Source organism: Leptodactylus fuscus, chromosome 7 (genome assembly GCF_031893055.1).
Source record: "Leptodactylus fuscus isolate aLepFus1 chromosome 7, aLepFus1.hap2, whole genome shotgun sequence".
Taxonomy (NCBI): Eukaryota; Metazoa; Chordata; class Amphibia; order Anura; family Leptodactylidae; genus Leptodactylus; species Leptodactylus fuscus.
Window position 1 is genome coordinate 83650126 of NC_134271.1, and position 19781 is coordinate 83669906.

Genomic DNA, 19781 nt, shown 5'->3' on the forward strand with positions numbered 1-19781 from the left:
TCTATTATTTATTTCATTTCCTAATCTAGACCTGTCATATCTCTATATAAATTGCATACAAGTCCTGGAGTCATTTCCTCTCAGTTACATCTGTTGCTGGGAAAGCTGAGTGACAACCAACATGGACATCTGAACAAAGAACTTGCCCGTAAACAGAGGAGTAGGGGGACACCACTACATAGATAAAGAAAGATCCAGAAAAGCTAATAAACTAATGTGAAAGCTGTAATGAGCCACATATTGGTTGTCACCCAGCTTTTCCAGAAACAGATATACATGGCTTACAGATATACATGGCTTACAGAATTGTCAAAATCAAAGAGAAGACAAAAGAATAAGGAGAGCTTTATACAGCAGTGTTTGGGCAGGGAGAAGGCTCATGCACCAGCCAGATTTAGTGGCATAGCCCTTCACCCAAGGCGTGCCAGGACCAATAAATGTGGCCGATACAAGGCGCATTTCCCCTGGCCCAAACACAGCCATGTGAAAGAGCCCTAAGGATTTAGGGTTTCAGAGGGGGAATTGTTTATAGTCATAGTAAGCCACACAAAGATCTGAGAAGTAGATGAAAGCATGAACCAGAGGCTGGTAAATGAATATAACAGGGTTAGAGGCTGACACCTTCATTCCTCAGATGCCTCTCAGTTTTCAGAACTTTTCCCAGAACTTTTCCCAAGCAAAGAGAATGTCCCAAGAGCCTCTACCCAGAAAATAATATCAGGGCTGGCGGTAATTTCATTGCATGGTTGCTATGGTGATGCGTGTCTCTCTTATCTGAGACACCACATCCTCTTATTGTTATGGTGACTGTTCACACACATCCCCACAAAGATCAGATCTCAAAATAAAGAGAAGACACCCTGCCAGATTCCTTCTGAGCAGAGACCCTAAGTGTCAATGTGTCTTTATTCTGTATCCCAAATGTTTTTGATGTTCCTAGAGCTTTCACACTTCCTTCATGGCTTCATAATCCACTTCTCTAATTTCTATAAACATCCCTAATAAGGATGGTGATGATGCCACTGACAAGTGGGCGACGACTGAAAATGATGGAATGGGGGCTAGTTACCCCACATATGATGCTATACAAATGCAACAGCAACACCTAAGCTGTTAGACAAAGTGAAGAGACCCAATATTTTGACTTATTACCCCCAGGGACTGTATGGCGCCAATGGGCTCCTATCACAGCCTATAAACAGTCCACAAGACTGTCATCTTAGGGTATGTTCATATCTTTGCGGAGGCTCTGGTCCAAGTTTCTGTTGCAGTGTCCGTCATATCACCAGTTCGGCAATTTTAATACAAAAAATAAAAAAATAAATAAAATCAATGGTGTCCCTCTGGCTTTGTTCATGTCCACTATTTACATGGACTATTTTCCAGTTCTTCTGGCTTTCCAATGGACCAGAAGAACAGACTTCCCAGCACAAATGTGAACATGGCATTAGTAGTCCACTTAGCTCCAGGCCTCATGCAGACATTACACATGGCAATACAGAAGGATTTTAAGAAGGGGAAGTGAAAAGAAGATAAAAAGGTAATTTCTACCCCAAAACAATATCAACAGAACTCAAATCATTCTGTAATATAGGACAACACATTGGCTCCAATGAATATAAAGCAAAAGTCAAGTATAAGAATATGGCGACATAATAGAATTTTTTCTTTTGTACCAGGGTTGTGTTAAACTACACACATCCGGTATGACCCAATTGCTGATTGCAGTCATGGTTCTTGGAGTGTGTAGTTGGAGGCCTGGTATTTAAAGGGTTATAATAATACCACCTGGGCGGCTGCTGACAACACAATGATCTCTATACCTTGCGCACAACCTTCATGTTCACAAAATCCTGTAAAACCGCCAGACGACAGGCAGCAATGGTGACAGCCCAGTCACCAAACCTGTACTTATCCTACATGACAGTGTGTGGATAATAAAATGATTTCATCACGCTGTGTCACACAGGAGGACTTCATTTCAGCATACAAAGGGTTATTCCTTCAAGGCAAATAGGCTTCTGCTGGCTGTGACCTCACAACTTCTCTGTGTTTACAGGTTTCCAAACACAAAAGGAAGAGTTCAGGAGGGGAGGGGGCAGCTATTCAGGGGATTTTATGGAGGATAAAGTGCTGGAGGTTTGTGCAAACACAACACTTCATCAGGAGTCAATGAAGAGCATTTAAAGATGGAGAGGGAAGATTGACGCATATAGGGGTAGGAAGAGGAGGACCGAAAAGCTGACAGGGGTAGGAATAGCAGGACCGAAAAGCTGACAGGGGTAGGAAGAGGAGGACCGAAAAGCTGACAGGGGTAGGAAGAGCAGGACCGAAAAGCTGACAGGGGTAGGAATAGCAGGACCGAAAAGCTGACAGGGGTAGGAATAGCAGGACCGAAAAGCTGACAGGGGTAGGAATAGCAGGACCGAAAAGCTGACAGGGGTAGGAATAGCAGGACCGAAAAGCTGACAGGGGTAGGAATAGCAGGACCGAAAAGCTGACAGGGGTAGGAAGAGGAGGACCGAAAAGCTGACAGGGGTAGGAATAGCAGGACCGAAAAGCTGACAGGGGTAGGAATAGCAGGACCGAAAAGCTGACAGGGGTAGGAATAGCAGGACCGAAAAGCTGACAGGGGTAGGAATAGCAGGACCGAAAAGCTGACAGGGGTAGGAATAGCAGGACCGAAAAGCTGACAGGGGTAGGAATAGCAGGACCGAAAAGCTGACAGGGGTAGGAATAGCAGGACCGAAAAGCTGACAGGGGTAGGAATAGCAGGACCGAAAAGCTGACAGGGGTAGGAATAGCAGGACCGAAAAGCTGACAGGGGTAGGAATAGCAGGACCGAAAAGCTGACAGGGGTAGGAATAGCAGGACCGAAAAGCTGACAGGGGTAGGAATAGCAGGACCGAAAAGCTGACAGGGGTAGGAAGAGGAGGACCGAAAAGCTGACAGGGGTAGGAATAGCAGGACCGAAAAGCTGACAGGGGTAGGAAGAGTGAGGACCGAAAAGCTGACAGGGGTAGGAATAGCAGTAGGAGTGGTAGAAGAAGTAGCAGAGAGGAGCTGTTAGTGCCTGGGACAGGAGGGGATCATGGCAGACCCTGCACTCTGAACTATACTATTACAACACCCTAGTATGGATGGCCTCGTCAGCAGCGCGGATCATTGGCTGAGCACTTAGTCAATCATCTCTGGTTGCTAGGAAACCTCATAACCATTCTTCCTTCACGTAGAACATGTAGGGTAGACAGACAGACGCATCCAACACAGCAAAGGAAGTGGCGGGCGGGGGTGTTATTATTATTCCCCCCCCCCCCATATCAGTGCAATAAACACTGGTTATAAAGTCAGACCTACAAACTGTTAATGCTTTGTATCATAGTAAGAGCCTCACTGGGCTATACAGGAAGAGCGTACTTCTAAGAGGAGGGCCTATGCCCTTATTAAAGGGGTTCTGCAGCAGCTGCTAGTATAGGGAGGGGTGGGGATCACTGTTTACAGCAAGTACATAAGTATATGCCCCCTCCCCCTGATGTTGTGAAGGAAGAAAACATATAACCCGTCGATCAACAGCCCGGACTAAAAGAGGTTCTGCAGCTGTCGCGGCACTCCATGGCCAGCCTCCGCTGGGGGGGGGATCTTGTAAACATGGTAGTGAGCGGCACAGAACCTGTCAGGAGTGGTGGGGGCGCAGTTTCTAGGAAGTTGTGTGAAGTTATATAAAGTTATAGGGAAGGGGGGGCAGTCACATGTTACACAGCAGCTGCTGTCCGGGCCCCGACCTCGCTGTTTCCTCCCGCCGCGGTCCGCGACTTACCTGGCTAATCCCCCCAGAATGAGGGTCCCGGAAGCAGGGGGTACAACACGTGGAGGGGCCGGAGCCTCCGGGAGAGAAGGAGTCTCCACTGAACACACAAAAACCCGCCGCACATGTCCGGAGGGGGAAGCGTGGGCCGGGCCGGGGGAGGAGGTGGAGGACTGGGCGGAGGAAGAGGGGAGACACCCGGGGGAGGGACGGGGAACAGCGCAAACAGCGGGGGGCAAACCAGGTGAACGGGGGATCAGTGTAACAAAAGGGTAGACGGAGACGGATGCAATGTCTAATATCTAGGGTGAGAGCTACTAATAAGGCTCCGTCACGTCCCTAGGGGCACTCTAATGTCCACTATCTAGTTGAGCCCACACCCCAATTTCTGGTCTTCCTAGAGGGTAATATTGTTGGTCGGTTCTACATCAGAGCCCCAGTTTGAAGTCTCCATCTCTAGAAGATAAAGTGCTAGAAGCCCTACTTTTTCCGCCATGTATTCGCTATGTTGGATGGAGGCTAAAGTCAGATCTGGAACACTTTCACTCCATACAAAAAAATAATGATACAGGACAGACCGCAACAAATCCGTTTTTTTTTTTTTGGTTGTTGTTTTTAAACGTTGTGGACTATGGAAGGAGACACAAATGGTGATGGATATTTATTTATACGGATTCGCAACGGGCAGATACCAGGCACAGATGTGAACATAGCGTCATCTAGCAATTTCAGTAACAAAAGAAAGAACGGACACTTGTCAAACCCTATTCTAGTTAATGGGGTCCTCAGAATTCATTTGTGTCCGTAATTTTCTGCTACTGTCCTTTTTTTTGGTCCTGCAACGGGCCAGTGAAACGGATAGGGTAACGCAGATGTAAACGTACCTGAGGGCTTGTTTACATCTGCGCCCGATCTCCGTTCTGCAGGTTTCCGTTTCCTGCACATAACAAGGCAGGAGACGCAAACCTGCAGGACTCTTTCAAACCTATTCATTTCAATGGGTTTTAAAGATGTGCGGCGGTGAATGTTTTATGCTCTCAACCGCGAAACCGTTTTTTTTAAACCAGACACCGAGTCGGACATGCAGTACTCTGTGTCTGGTTTAAAAAATCCGGTTTTGCGGCGGAGAGCATAAAACGCTCACGGCCAGACCCAGTCTGACAGCTTTCAGTCTTCTGCATGCAGAAGACGGAAACCACAGAACGGAGATCGAACGCTAGTGTGAACCTAGCGTCATTGTACTCTCAAAACAGCAAGGAATTACGGCAAAACCACATTTGAGTTTCTTGATGTGGTTATGGTCCATAAAACTCTGAGGAAGTAACTCAGGTGCATTATGGACTCCATCCCCCAATCCCAAAATGTTGCAGTCTGACATGCCCCCCTAATATACTAGAAAACACATTTAGGGTGCATGCACACTACGTAACGCCGGGCGTGTATGAGAGCCGTACACGCCGGCATTACGGCAGACTGCCGAACACTTCCCATTCACTTCAATGGGAGCGCTCGTAACAGCGGCGTTTACGAGCGCTCCCATTGAAGTGAATGGGAAGTGTTCGGCAGCCCTGCTGTAATGCCGGCGTGTACGGCTCTCATACACGCCCGGCGTTACGTAGTGTGCATGCACCCTTAAGGAACACACTGCTGTATAATGTAATATTCTCCAACTCTTCACCATTTTCAAGATCTCTGCTTGCTGTCAGTGAATAGGAACAGCCAATAGGAATATAAAAAATGACATGGAGCCTACAAAGTCAGTTACTCTTTGGCTCTGACTAAAGGCCAGGCCGATATGCTGGTTTGTAAAGTGTCATGGCGAGTCCGGAATGGGGTACTCCTTGTTTAATTTATCGAAAAAGGTGAGATTATACAACAATGGAATTATGCATTTAGCCTAAAGCAAAATAATAAGAGATACAGTCCTGGGGAGGAGCGGCCGCTGAGATCATTAATGGATTTGGCTCCATTTGGAATAAGGAGCTCGGCTGGTGCCTTCCCTGAAACACCTGGTGTCATCGCTGGAAACATGAGCCCAGAATATGACTATGTTCTGACACCAGAGGCAAGGTCACTAGAATACTAGACAGAGATGCAGATTGGATTTCTCTAAAGATCATATTAGGGAATTGTATTATGAGTGATTCCCCAATATAGGGCTGCTTTTGTGCGACATTACTGGAACACACATCTCCTAGCATTATAGTTATACATACTGTTTTGGTACTGTAATCACTATGAAATAATATTTCGCTAGGAGACAGAGACTCCTAGCAGCATACATAACTATAATGCGAGGACACGGGGTCCTGGCATACTGTTCACACATCGACCAAGTTTCACAGAGGAACCATGGTCATGTGAATTTTAGCCTGTGGCTCAAGAGTCGTGGCCAAAGTCACCGTGTAGTCCTTAACGAAATGGAATAACTGTGGTTTGTAAACAAAACTTTACATTGGGAAACTGCTCAAAAGACAATTTACACTTCCATTCTAAGCCAGAACTAGTTTAAGGTAAATTCATACGGAGTTTTTCACTCCGCTCCGGATTAGGCCCAATGAATGGGCCTAGTCAGGAGAAGGGAGTGTCTTCAGGCCGAATCACGAGGCGAATCGGCCTGAAGAATGAGCATCTCGCTTCTGACATGAGTGGCTCCCATTGATTTCAATGGGAGCCGTCTTTTTGGTCAGTATTTCAAGGCAGATACGGCCTCAAAATCCTGACCAAAAATCTCCTTGTGAACTTACCCTTAAGGGTCCATTCCCACAGAGGAAAATGGTGAGGTGTGGAATTTCACCGCTGAAAAAAAAGCCTCTCATTGACTTCAATGGGTTCTTTGTTCTGATAGCAGAAAAAGGAACCCATTGAAGTCAGTGGGAAGCGCTTTTTTTGGCGCTGAAATTCCACACCAAATTCTTCACCATTTTCCTCTGTGTGAATGGATCCTAAAGCAAAGGCCCCACATAGCAGGCTGCAACAAAACAAAGTGTATTGTATTGCATTGCGGTTTTTCCTGCAGCGCTTTTCACAGAAAGTTTGCAGAGGATTCTTCTGTGGACTTTCTGTTTCCATTATACCTATAGGGAAACCACTGGAGTTTCCGTAGGTAAAATTGACATGCTGTGATTTCCAAAACTGCAACGGATTCTGAAATCGCAGCATATCTGCAGCTCATATTTTTCCTTAATGTGTGGATGGGATTTACTAGAATTCCCATACACTTTGCAGGGACTGTGATACGCCATGTGGAGCCCTGGCCTAATAGAATTTTAATTCTCAATACAAGCAGAATAGAAATTTTGAACAAAATCTCTAAGAGCTGCACAATCAGATAATATTATATTGGGAAACACTTGTAGGATACAGGTTGTTTCCCGTTGTGTTGCCTCTAATGACAATAGCAAATAAATGACAACTAGCTATACATAAAAGCAGAACGCCAAGGACCAAGTCTGTTAGCATTTTTGATTAATGAGCACGCTCGTCCTCGCCGGGGACTCCTCGCCAGACAATCATTAGAGTTGACTGTAATCACATTTGTCCTGACGCTCCAGCAACACCAGGACAGAGACGAGAAGTAAAGGAGTGACCACACAAGAACCAAGAGTCACCTCACAGATGGTGCTTAAAGGGAAACTCCCCAAACATAAAGTGGCACTGGTTCACAATAGAAATTTTACAGTAAATACAAACTGCATAGTTAAAATACCCTTGCCCTCTTTTATTCTTTCTACAGCAGTTCCTTAGATTCTCAATGCACTCTTTATTTCTGTACCATGGCCACCAATTCTTTAGCTGGTCCCATCCCAGCGCAGCAAGCAGGATATCAGGTATTTGGACACTGTGTTATGCATTTAATATGAACTATTATTCTGAACTTGAGTATCACTTTACTGTGTGATGAAAAATTCTCCTAATTTCTAATTTACTTTGTGCTCCAATTTTCCACTATTGTCAATAGTAAGAATAGAAACTATTTTCATTTAAATCAATGGCTTAATGCGCACAACCTTTTTTTTTTCCGCATTTACGGATCCAAAGTTGCCGAGAAAAGTATGGACTCATTCATTTCTATGGCCCCTTCTGCGTGTCCATCTTATATCCAAGGACTGCAAAGTATGAAGCATGTTCTGTTTTTGGTTGCATTTGTGGCACTGATCAGTGTAGGGAATCATACAAGATCCATGAATGTGGATGACATACTAATGTAACGTGGATTTGGTTTTTTGTGGATTGCGGATCAGTGTTTGGGGACAGTAAGTCCACCACATTCGTGTGCAGGAGGCCTAAAGGGTCAGAACCCATCCTGACTTGGTACTCATCACTCCTGAGGGTTTTATACTATTGTATCCAGTCTAGACAATCCTCTGTGATCTTTAGCAGCACAAATTTCTCTCCTGACCTGATGTTTTGTTACAATGCTGTTTAGCTCACAGAGGATAGCTCCAGGCTCCAGATTAGCTCTAGGCTGTTTAGCTCACAGGGGATGTGATGGTAACAAACCCTCAGCGGTAACATTTATTACAACTCTTTTCAATCTGGCATAAACAATAAATAAAGGTTATTCAAACTCATCTACAATCATTGACAACAAAAATAACATACCCAGATAGAAATGTCGTATTTCTGAAAACCTTGGCATACAGTTAAAGAAGACCTTTCATGTACTTATAGATGTGCAGTTTTATATACCACTAGAAAGCTAATTCTGACCTAGCTGTTAGGAGGTGCTGGAGACAGTGGGTACATTAGAGCATCCAACAATAGGCAAGCACACTGGATTTTACTGTCAACAATATAAGACTTTTTTATTTTGGGGGGGGGGGTATGAAACCTGGAACCCCCAATGATCAGCTGTTCTCAGTAGCTATTACACAAAGAACAGAGTCACTGCAGCTCAACATTGGCTCCCATTGAATGGCCTGGTCTGGCCACTACACACAGAATAGAGTGATCTGCATAACAGTTGGTGAGAACAGCCGATCAATGCAGGTGCCGAGTGTCAGACACTCATTCATCTGATAATTATGACCTTTCCTTAATAGATCATCAACAAGTTTAGCCAAGAAAAACCCTTTACTGGAAAAAAAAGTTTGTTATAATGGCAAGTAAAACACCAGAGTGAGCAGTGTAATATTGTGATATACAGTATTATTACATGGGCAGGATGACATCACTAGGACATAGGGTTAAACACAGATCAAACCATCATGCAGGAAAGAGGGGGTGTCTGAATTTGCATGGTTATTTACAGGTGCTGCTGATGACTAATACCAGGGTTGTACAATGCGGAAATTCTGCTTCTCTTGTGCATGCAAACACTGGACAATACCATGGCATTATGTACAGTGCAGATACGTTAGGCCTGACATAGAAAGGGTGGCTCTATGATATCCCGCCATGATAGCACTAATCCTGCCTGTGGATTTCGTGTTCCTCGGCTTGGCGATACTAAGATTTATCCTAATGTTGCCATAGGGCTATATGATGGCTCTAAGCTCCAGGCACGAAATCAAGGTAACATCTGATATTACAGATTTCTTACATAAATATCTAAATAAGCAGAACTGCAAAGTTAAAGGGATAGGCAGAGCAGCAGTTTACCTAATATGTAAATAACCAGAACTGCAGTGTAAGGCCGGGGCCCCATGTGCCGTAAATGCCACAGGAAAAATCACAGCATTTTACAGTCACAGCAAAGTGGATGGGATTCTAGAGAATCACAGCCCACTTTGCGGTAAAAACCAGGCTGTGGATATGCCGCAATTTCCAAAACCGTCGCGGTTTTGGAAATAGCATGTCAATTATACCTACGGAAATGCCGGCGGTTTCCCCATAGGTTTAATTGAAGCAGAAATTCCATACAGGAAACCTGTGTGAACTTTCTGTCTAAAGCGCTGTGGGAAGAACCGCGATGCAATTCCAGCACGTTTTTCCCGCAATGCTTTCTCGCTACTTGAGGCCTTAGCTTAAAGCTTTGGGATGGACAGAGCAGCAGCTTGAGCATCTAAGGGTATGTTCACACTGTGAAGTCTGGTACTGATTACGAGATAGATTCTGCTTCAAAATCAGCTGAAGTTTCCACACAAAATCTGTTTCTTATTTTTTAATGGGAGGCAGAGATCAAAATAGGACACTGAAAATATAAGCGTCCTGCTCGTTCTTGCTGTGGATTCTGTTGCTGATTCAGCCACATACAGAGCAAGACATCCTACCAACTGGGCTCATTCATCTCAAGTCTAATCAGCATGGAAAATATACAGGCCTGAAAAATTAGGAAAAATCTGAGGTGGATTCCTCTTCAATTTCCACTATAGGAACCTTGCCTAACAACACAGTGGGTGGATATGAGACTATTGGAGATTCCAATAAGCAATGTAGCTAAGCTAGAGTAACTGATCAATTACAAATTACACACAATTACACTGAAAAAAATAAAATCACACTTGAGAACTGTGACATCCACAATGTGCCTCCATAGTAAACCGTGTGTATGCGGCGCATAAGAGGATTACACAGAGAAACATTCCAGCACTACACAATATGGCAGTGGCTTTACCCACTTCAAAGGCCAGACTGCTGCACAGTGTTGGAGCCAAAGATAAGCGAAAAAGGTAAATACCTGATGTCCCTAAACAAAGGCAGGAGCAGACGCTGGACAGACGGGGTATACGGCCCTGTAAGCTGTGCAGTTCATTACCTTGTACGTTTTTATTACAACTGATATTCAATGAAGAGGAATTATATTTTTTTTTTAACTTGCGTGTTTCATGTAATTTTATTGGGATTGAATCAAAGGTGCTAGGGGTGTCTGAACACAAGCTTGCCGATGGTTTGATACTGCTGTATATGTTGTCTATATTGTATTGTTATGTTTTATATTTTTATATTAACAGAAATACAGGATGTAGCTCAGGAGGATCAGTAGAAGGTAAGCAAGCAATCTATATAATCTGTGATACCACACTAGCGTTCGGGGACTCCATCCCCATTTGCTTAAAATTTGTGGAGAAAAAAGCTCTGCAAGCAGGACATTTCTCTGCTGATTTCAGGCAGAAAACCCAGCGGACCTCATTATAGTCTATGGGTTCTTTAAGCGGATAGGGTTTCCATCTTTCAGGTACCCAAGCAGACTCTAAGAACAGAAACCCAAATGCTATTGTGAACCTAGCGTAACATTGGTGATGATATGCTGAGCTTTCCTAAGATTTGTTTTCCTACCTGAATAAGTCTCTACTCCTCCCCAATCTTTGCACCATTACAGTCCCGTGCTTATCTCATACTTCTGTGTTGAGATACACTGTGACACGTGCACTTCCACATATTCAGTCTAGTGTTGCAGGTCTACAGAACAGTCTGAAGTTTTGCTGAGCAATTCTTAAGTCTGTATACAGTTCAGCTGGTTCCAGGAGTCTCTTCGGGGCCAAGCAAACAATGAGCCTGCACGTCAAATATCCTCATCATCACCAGAAGCAACTCCTGAATCCGGCAAGCAGCACATGAATGTTAACAGATCCCTAGAGACTTGGGACATGAATGAGTCCTCCAAACCTCAGTACCTATGTCGTTGGAAGGTGTCTGACTGTGTGCTGCTTTCAGCATCACATTCTTTTTCCCATGAATAAGTTTGGTGAGCATGGATGACATCACTGGGACAGACGAACTTTCTGTGGATCACTCCACACCCTGTTGCTACAACCTACCTGGAGAGGAGAATTAAGGGAGCTACCTTGGGGCACTGTGCTGTATGACAGGATGATAACCTGCCTCACCTGGGATTAGTGCATTCAGGTCAGGCTTCACCAGAGGAAATAGAAACAAGGTTGCTCCTAAAACTTAGAGGGAAGGATGGCAGCTGGATTTGCAGTTCAACAAATGATGCATGGCCAGGCAGCAGAAGTCCAATGAAAATGTAGCAGAAACACCTGAAAAGTTTTATGGAACCAACAGTTGCAATGTACAGTATCTTCCTTTCCTGTCCAGTCTTTTGTAGAGCAGTTCAGTGAAAACCCTTTAATCATCCCGCACCTATCACCTGACTGTCACACTTCAGTCTTCTGTCATGTATACTGTACTCAAATCCAGCTTCTCCTCAGGTTCAGACATCATGTTAGTTTTTATTTTTCTCATTATCTGTGCTCTGCTATCAATCCCATGATGTCTCAGCACTGCATAACCAGGGTAGCTAAAGACAGTACCATTTCTGCCTAATCTAAGATGCTCTAAGTATATACTGTAGCTAGAAAAGCTGAGCTAGTGCAGATCCCAGAGGAGGGATCCACATCTATCAGATATTTATGCCATATCCTGTCAATATGCCAAAAATGTCATTTGTGGGGAAAACCCCTTTAAGTCATGGAAATTTTATCAGGTCAGAATGAGATCACATAATATAAAGAGGACCTTTCACCACCTCTACCAATTTAAGGCCTGGTTCACATCTGCATTCAGTATTCCGTTCGGGGAGTTCATATGTCTTCCATGTGGTGTCTGCATGAATCATGCGGAAAAAAGTAGAGCTTGAAGTACTTTTCTCTCCACGTGATTTGTGTGGACACTGTGTGGAAAACACATGGACCCCGTAATAGTCTATGGGGTCCGTGTGCTTTCATTGCTCACCACTTTTTAATGCGTTCGGTATTCCAATTGGGGAGTCCCCAAGCAGACTCCCCGAGCTGAATACTGAACGCAGGCCCGTAGTTCTTAGCATCTGTCAGTAGACACTTCTTCACTGATTCCAGCACAGTTGGATTTTTTTCTCTAGCCCCAACCATTCCTGAGCAACTTCAAGTGCAATTTGTTTTAGTACCTGATGTGCTATTTAAAGGGATTGGCCACTTTCAGACCAATATTGAGAGTCAAATGTTATTGTTTGTATAATTAAAAAGTTGTAGAATTTTCCAATATACTTTCTTTATGAATTCTTCACAGTTTTGCTTTAACCTCTTCAAGACCGAGCCTAAAAGTACCTAGATGACGGGCCTCATTTTTCAAATCTGACGTGTCACTTTAAGTGGTAATAACTTTGAGATGCATTAACTTATCATGGTGATTCTGAGATTGTTTTCTCGTGACACATTGTACATCGTGTCAGTGGTACATTTTGGCCAATATGTTTTGTCTTTAATTATGAAAAAATAGGAAATTTGGTTAAAATTTTGAAAAAAATGCAATTTTCAAACTTTGAAATTGCATGCCTTTCATGTAGAATGTCATACTACCCAAATTACTTCATACATATAATTTACCATATCTCTGCTTTATATTGGCATCAAACTTTAATCACCCTTTCATTTTTTTCAGATGTTATAAGGCTTACAAGTCAAGCAGTAATTTTCCAAATTTTTAAGAATATTTCCAACACACATTTTTCAAGGGACCAGTTCAGTTCTGAAGGGGTCTTAAAAGGCCTCTCTAATAGAACCCCCCATAAATCACCCCATTCTAAAAACTTCACTCCTGTAAGAATTCATAACTGCATTTAGGAAGTTTCTTAACCCTTTCAGCATTTCATGGCAATTAAAACAAAATAGAGGTCAAATTTACAATTTCAATTTTTTTTCACTAATATTTTCATTTAGCCCTAGATCTTACACATTCACAACGTGTTAAAGGAGAAAACACATTCTAAATTCTATTAAGCAATTTCCCCCAAGCATGAAACTATTCCATGTGAGAATGTTAAAAGATGTATGGGCACACTGTAGGGTCCAGAACAGAAGGAGCGCTATTGGGATTTTGGAGGGCAGATTTTGCTGGAATCTGTTTCAGGCACCATGTCGCATTTGCAGAGCCCCTGAAGTGCCATAACAGTGGAAACCCCCTCAAAATAACACCATTTTGGAAACTAGACCCCTCAAGGAATGTATCCAGGGGTATAGTGAGCACTTTGACCCTACAGGTGTTTCACAGATTTTTTTACCATTGAGACATGAAAATTTAAAAAAATTTTTTCCCTAATATAATGTCACTTTAGCCCCCAATTTTTTATCTTCAAAAGGGGTTAAAGGAGAAATTGCAACCCACATATTGCTACACACTTTCTATTGAATGCAACAATACCCCATATGTTCTGGTATACTGATATACGGACACATGGCAGCACTCAGAACGGAAAGAGTGCTAATTGGGTTTTGGAGGCCAGATTTTGCTGGAATCATGATCAAGCACCATGTCCCATTTGCAGAGCCCTCTAGGTGTCCAAACAGTAAAACCTCCAAATTGTGACCCCATTTTGGAAACTAGACCCTGTGAGTTATTCATTGAGGGGTATAGTGAGTATTTTGACCCCATAAGTTTTGAAAAAATTTGTGTCAAACTAAAATTTTTCATATTTTTTACACAAAAGTGTCATTTTAAAGGCAGCTTTTTTCCCCATAACACATGAAAATGAATAAAAACACCCCAAAATAGATGACCCCATTTCTCCTGTGTTCAAAAATGTACACTTTGTGGCCTTAATCCTATGTACGGACGCACAGTAGGGCCCAAAAAGAAGGGAGCACCAACTGGGTTTCAAGACACAATTTTTGCTTCAAAATGTTTCAGACCCATTGCACATTCAAACAAGATTTGAGTTACCAAAACAATTGAAAACCCCCATAAATGACCCTATTTTATAAACTAGACCCCTTAAGGTATTCATTGGGGGGTATAGTGAGCATTTTGACCCTATAGCCATTTCACAGATTTTAATAACCTTGGGATGTGTAGGTGAAAAATTACTAAAATGTCCCTTTATCTCCAAAGTTTTCATTTTCACAAGGGGTTAAATGAGAAAAAGCCCCCCACTGTTTGTTACACAATTTCTCCTGAACACGGCAATACCCCATATGTGGCCATAATCTGCTGTATGGGTACATAGTGGGGCTCAGAATGGAAAGAGCGCTATTTTGCTTTTGGTGGGCAGATATTGCTGGAATAGTTTTGAGGTGCCATGTTGCATCTGCTGAGCCCCTAAAGTATCAATACAATGGAAACCCCTCAAAAGTGACCCCATTTTAAAAACTACACCCATCAAGGAATGTATCAAGGGGTATTATCATTCTGAGCCTAAAAATGCTTCCCAAAAATTAATGCACAAAATGAAAATTTAAATTTTGAAAGAAATCAGCCATTTCGGCGCCCAATGAGTTGCACCCACTTTGTGCACTCCTAAAACTATTAAGGGGCCATCCCGGGTAGAAAGAAGTTATATATGTGGGTGTACACTGCTGCTTGGGCACACAGCAGGGCTCAAAAGGGAAGGAGCAGTGGGCTTTTCAGCTTTTGGTGTACAGATTTGGAGGGGTTTCCTGACGCCATGTTGTTTTTGCAGAGCCCTGGAGGTGACAGTAATTTGGAATTCCCCAACAAGTGACCCCATTTTGTAGGGGAGATTTTAGAGTCTCTACAAATGTGACATGGTGTCCAAACACCAACAATCTAAATCAGCTGTCCAAAAGCACATATCGCTCCTTCCCTTCTGCGCCCTGCTGTGTACCCAAGCAGCAGTTTATGCCCACAGGTATGACACTGGTGTACCCCGGATAAGGAACCTACTATAAATTTCCTACTATATCTCCAGTAGCTACTATGTTGGGGGGGGGGGGGGGGGGGTCACTAAGGGGGGCAGTTCTGGTTTATTTTCCGTCGTAAGCTCTACATCTGGTTTGTACCCCAGTATTTGCTCGCACAGCTTATACATTCCCTTCCTGCCGTAGCCAGTTGTGTTCTTATGATTTGGTGATTTGTTTTTGTTTTTTGTCTTCACACTGTACAGGCTATAATTTTTTTTATTTTTCTGGTGATGTGGCCGCATGAGGGCTTGATGTTTGCGGTATGAGATGTATTTTGTTATAACATTTTTGGGTGTTTAACATATTGACTTACTTTTATTAACTCTTTCTTGGTGAATTAAAAAAAAATCCCTATCAATTCTGGTATTGTGTTTTGCCTTTAAAAAAAATTTCTGCAAGGCGTATAGCATAAGTAACATGTGACCTTTATTCTGCGGGTCGGTACAATTACGGCGATACCTCATTTATATTGTTTTTTATGTGTTACTAGTTTTGCAGAACAAAAAATCCATTTGGGGACGTAAATCAATTACTTTTACATCACCAACTTCTGAGAGGTATAACATTTTTATTTTTCGGTTGACAGAATTGGTTTATGGCTTATTTTTTGCGGGACAACCTGTGATTTGTATTGGTACTGTTTTGGGGTACATGTGACTTGATGGCGAAAAACATTACTTTTGCCGGGTTTTTTTGCGTTTTTTTTTCCGGTATTCACTGCGTAGGTTAAATATTGTTTGTTTTATTGTACAGATTGTGACGGACGCGTTGATACCAAATATGTATTGTTTTTATTAATATTTTGGGTTTTTTTTTATATCATTAATTTTATATAAGAAAAGGGAATTTGGGGGGGTTTATAACTATATAAAAAAAATTTACACTCTTTCTTTATTTTTTAACTTTTTATTTAATTTTTTATTTGTTCTATAAGGACACTAGAACCAGCGATCAGAGAGGATCGCTGGCTCTATGCTATAGATTGCAATACAGTGTATTGCAGTCTATGGAGGAAGCCAGCTGATACAGACGCATCGGCTGGCTTCCTCTATACCTGGTAGGATCAACCAGGTACTGGGGGCTCTTAGCAGCCTGGGTTCACTGGTCAGACCCCAGGCTGCAGAAGATACTTATGGGCACCCCCCAATCTCGCCGCGGGGGTGCCCAGGAGGCACTTTATCCTTGCCAGCCCCTTGGATACGGCGGTGATGTTTCACCGCCGGCATCTAAGGGGTTAAAACCTCCGCTCGGAGACCAGCTCCGAGCGGAGTATATAGAGCACAGTGTTAGCTATCACATATAGCTAACACTTGCTTCCAATGCCGCCTGCAGGATCATCTAACCCGCGGCGGCATAGCATGTCAGGGAAAGTTTGTTACTGCAACAAACTTTCCCTGACATGGCCGCTACATGATCGGGACCTGAATCTATCAGGTCCTGATCATGTCTCCGTGGACCCCAGCAGCTATTAGCGCTGGGTCCACGGAGCTCCCGACCCTCGGGGAGACCCGATCCCCATTTTTAAAAGGGGCCGTTAATTAACGTCGGCGCGGCACAGAGCCCAAGCCGCGCCGACGTTAATCTACAGGGGCCGGTCGGGAAGCGGTTAATTCATACTCCCAGTGGATAAAATCAGTCCATGGTCATATGAGAAACACACCATAGCACAGTTTGTTATAGTCACAGCAGGGGGCTCCAATCAGAATCACACCCCTTGCCTGCTCCTGCCTGACACCAGCCTCCAGACAGTATAGAGCAGTGATGGCGAACCTATGGCACGCGTGCCAGAGAGGGCACGCAGAGCCCCCTCTGCTGGCACGCGTGCTGTCGCCCTGATCGCTCACTAACGGCGAATCCGATGCAGGATTCCCCGTTAGTGAGCGATCGCTGCCTTCAGCTGGTTGTGCAAATGCGCATCCAGCTGAAAGCTGTCAGTGTAGCTCAGTGTAGGCCACGCGTACTACGCGGCCTACACTGACTACAGAGTGTGACCTCTGAACAAGCGCGGGCGTGATGACGTAAGTCATCAGCGCGCGCAGTGAACAGAAGAGAGAACACCCGGCAGCTCTTCAGGTAACTTTATTGTGTTTGTTTGCACTGTCAGGGGAGGGGGGCAACGGTAGACATTTCATGTTGTGTGGGTAGGGGCTACTGTGGACCATTTTATGCTGTATGGGAGGGGGCTACTGTGGACCTTTCATGTTGTGTGGGAGGGGGCTACTGTAGACTTTCATGCTGTGCGGGTAGGGGGCTACTGTGGACCATTTTATGCTGCTACTGTGGATCTTTCATGCTCTGTGGGAGGGGGCTACTGTGGACCAGTTCATGTTGTGTGGGAGGGGGCTACTCTGGACCATTTCATGCTGTGTGGGAGGGGGCTACTGTGGACCATTTCATATTGTGTGGGAGGGGGCTACTGTGGACCATTTCATGTTGTGTAGGAGGGGGCTACTGTGGATCTTTCATGCTCTGTGGGAGGGGGCTACTGTGGACCATTTCATGTTGTGTGGGAGGGGGCTATTGTGGACCATTTCATGTTGTGTGGGAGGGGGCTACTGTGGACCAGTTCATGTTGTGTGGGAGGGGGCTACTGTGGACCAGTTCATGTTGTGTGGGAGGGGGCTACTGTGGACCAGTTCATGCTGTGTGGGAGGGGGCTACTGTGGACCAGTTCATGCTGTGTGGGAGGGGGCTACTGTGGAGTATACAGGTATAATCCTGTGTGGGGGCCACTGTGGGCCAGATTGTACTGTGTGGGGGGCCACTGAGGGGCAGATTGTACTGTGTGGGGGGGCCACTGAGGGGCAGATTGTACTGTGTGGGGTCCCCTCACTATGTATATCACACAGTATTTGTTTTATAGCAGACGTGAAATTAGTACAGGATGTAATAACATTGCACGGTAACTATAAAACAGATCCTGTGCGATGTAAATAGTGAAAATTAATTGTTTAAAAGTACAGAATGCAGAGACCTTTACCTTTCAGTACAAGATCTGTAAAGCCCCAGTCACATGACTGTAATTTGTGGGTCCGCAATTGTGGACCCACAGAGTTTTAAGGTTAAATTGCCGTGTTGGCACTCCGTGATAATTTATTTGGTTTTGGGTTGCAGTTTAGGCACTCGGTCTCAAAAAGGTTCGCCATCACTGGTATAGAGCCTAGATAGCATATCAGACACCAAAACTAACAGCATTGATTGCTCAGGAATGGTGGGGTCTAAAGAAAAAATTCCAACTGTTCCAAAATCAGTGGAACAGTGCCTATCAAATGATGTAAAAATCTTGTTGGAAGGAGTGAAAGGTCCATTTTAACTGAAAAGAAGAATCCCATACATTTTCAGACAGTATTAACTTCTAACTATCCTATCCTACTAATATTATGAATGTGAAAGTTTGTGTTTTTGTTCCTCAATCACACAAAAACGGCTGAATGGATTTGGATGAAATTTGGCATATAGTTTGTAACCTCAATTAAGACATAGGCAGCTTTTTATCCCGGTAAATGACATGGCTTCACGAATGTTATGAATTTATGTTCACATACTATATTACAGTGCTCTTGGCAGCAGCCTTATCTCAGTTAACTGGAGATTGCTGATAAAAGCTAGGGCTATTATCTCTCTGTGTAAACACAGAGCTAACCCTCAGTCCATTGTGTACAGGCATTTGCATATTATCTGATCTGCTCCAGGCAGTGTTGACACACTGGATGGGAAAACGCCTTTAATCCAAATCGGCAGTTTGCTCATTTTAAACATTCTGGCAAAAAGAAAATGTAATTTGTTGCAAAGTTCTAAAACAACGAGAGCTATGAAGGTAGCCAGAAGTCAAAAGATTTCTCCTCAAGTAGAGCTGAGGGAGATCATCAACGCCAACAACACGCTCATTATATGGCATACCAGGAGCTGCTGAGATGCTGGAACAATCACGGGCAAGGCACGAGGAACGAGTTCAGCGGCAGGCCAGCTTGAGAGCTGACAAAACGTCGGAGCAGGCGGATCATCAACACCAACAACATGCTCATTATATGGCGTCCCAGCCAGCTGCTGAGATGCCGGAACAATCACAGGCACGGCATGAGGAACAAGTTCAGCAACAGGACAGCTTGAGAGCTGCTGGAACAGGCAAACTATCGACGGCAGCAATTTGCTGAATATAGGTGGATCATCGACGCCAACAACACGCAGATGAAGTCGCGGGCAGAGGATAGTATAATATAATAGTAGCTAAAAGTACAATAATTAAAACAAAAATTACCAAATTATTTAAGTAATAGTAGAGACACTGCAATTCTGTGGAAGCAGTGGATAAGGCTGCTGTGCTGCTCCTATTGCTTGAATAAGAGTAGCATGCATCCCCACCCAGTAGCAGCTTACAGAATCTGAAGCAAAAGCTGATCTTTGCTGAGTCCAGTTGT

General features: G+C 43.9%; 2 protein-coding genes across 8 annotated transcripts in view; one reads left to right on the top strand and one right to left on the bottom strand.

The window, feature by feature from the left end:
- TTC8 (tetratricopeptide repeat domain 8) overlaps positions 1-19781 on the top strand; it is a 485821-nt gene that overhangs the window by 125559 nt on the left and 340481 nt on the right. The window lies entirely within an intron of this gene.
- Positions 1-19781, bottom strand: part of FOXN3 (forkhead box N3) — a 139614-nt gene that overhangs the window by 58500 nt on the left and 61333 nt on the right. Inside the window, exon 1 of one of the 4 annotated variants that reach the window (XM_075282413.1) lies at positions 3818-3931. The exons of the other annotated variants lie outside the window; for them this stretch is intronic. The gene's annotated coding sequence lies outside the window, so the exon portion shown is untranslated. Of the gene's footprint in view, positions 1-3817; positions 3932-19781 lie in introns of those variants that run through there. 4 annotated transcript variants of the gene reach the window in all.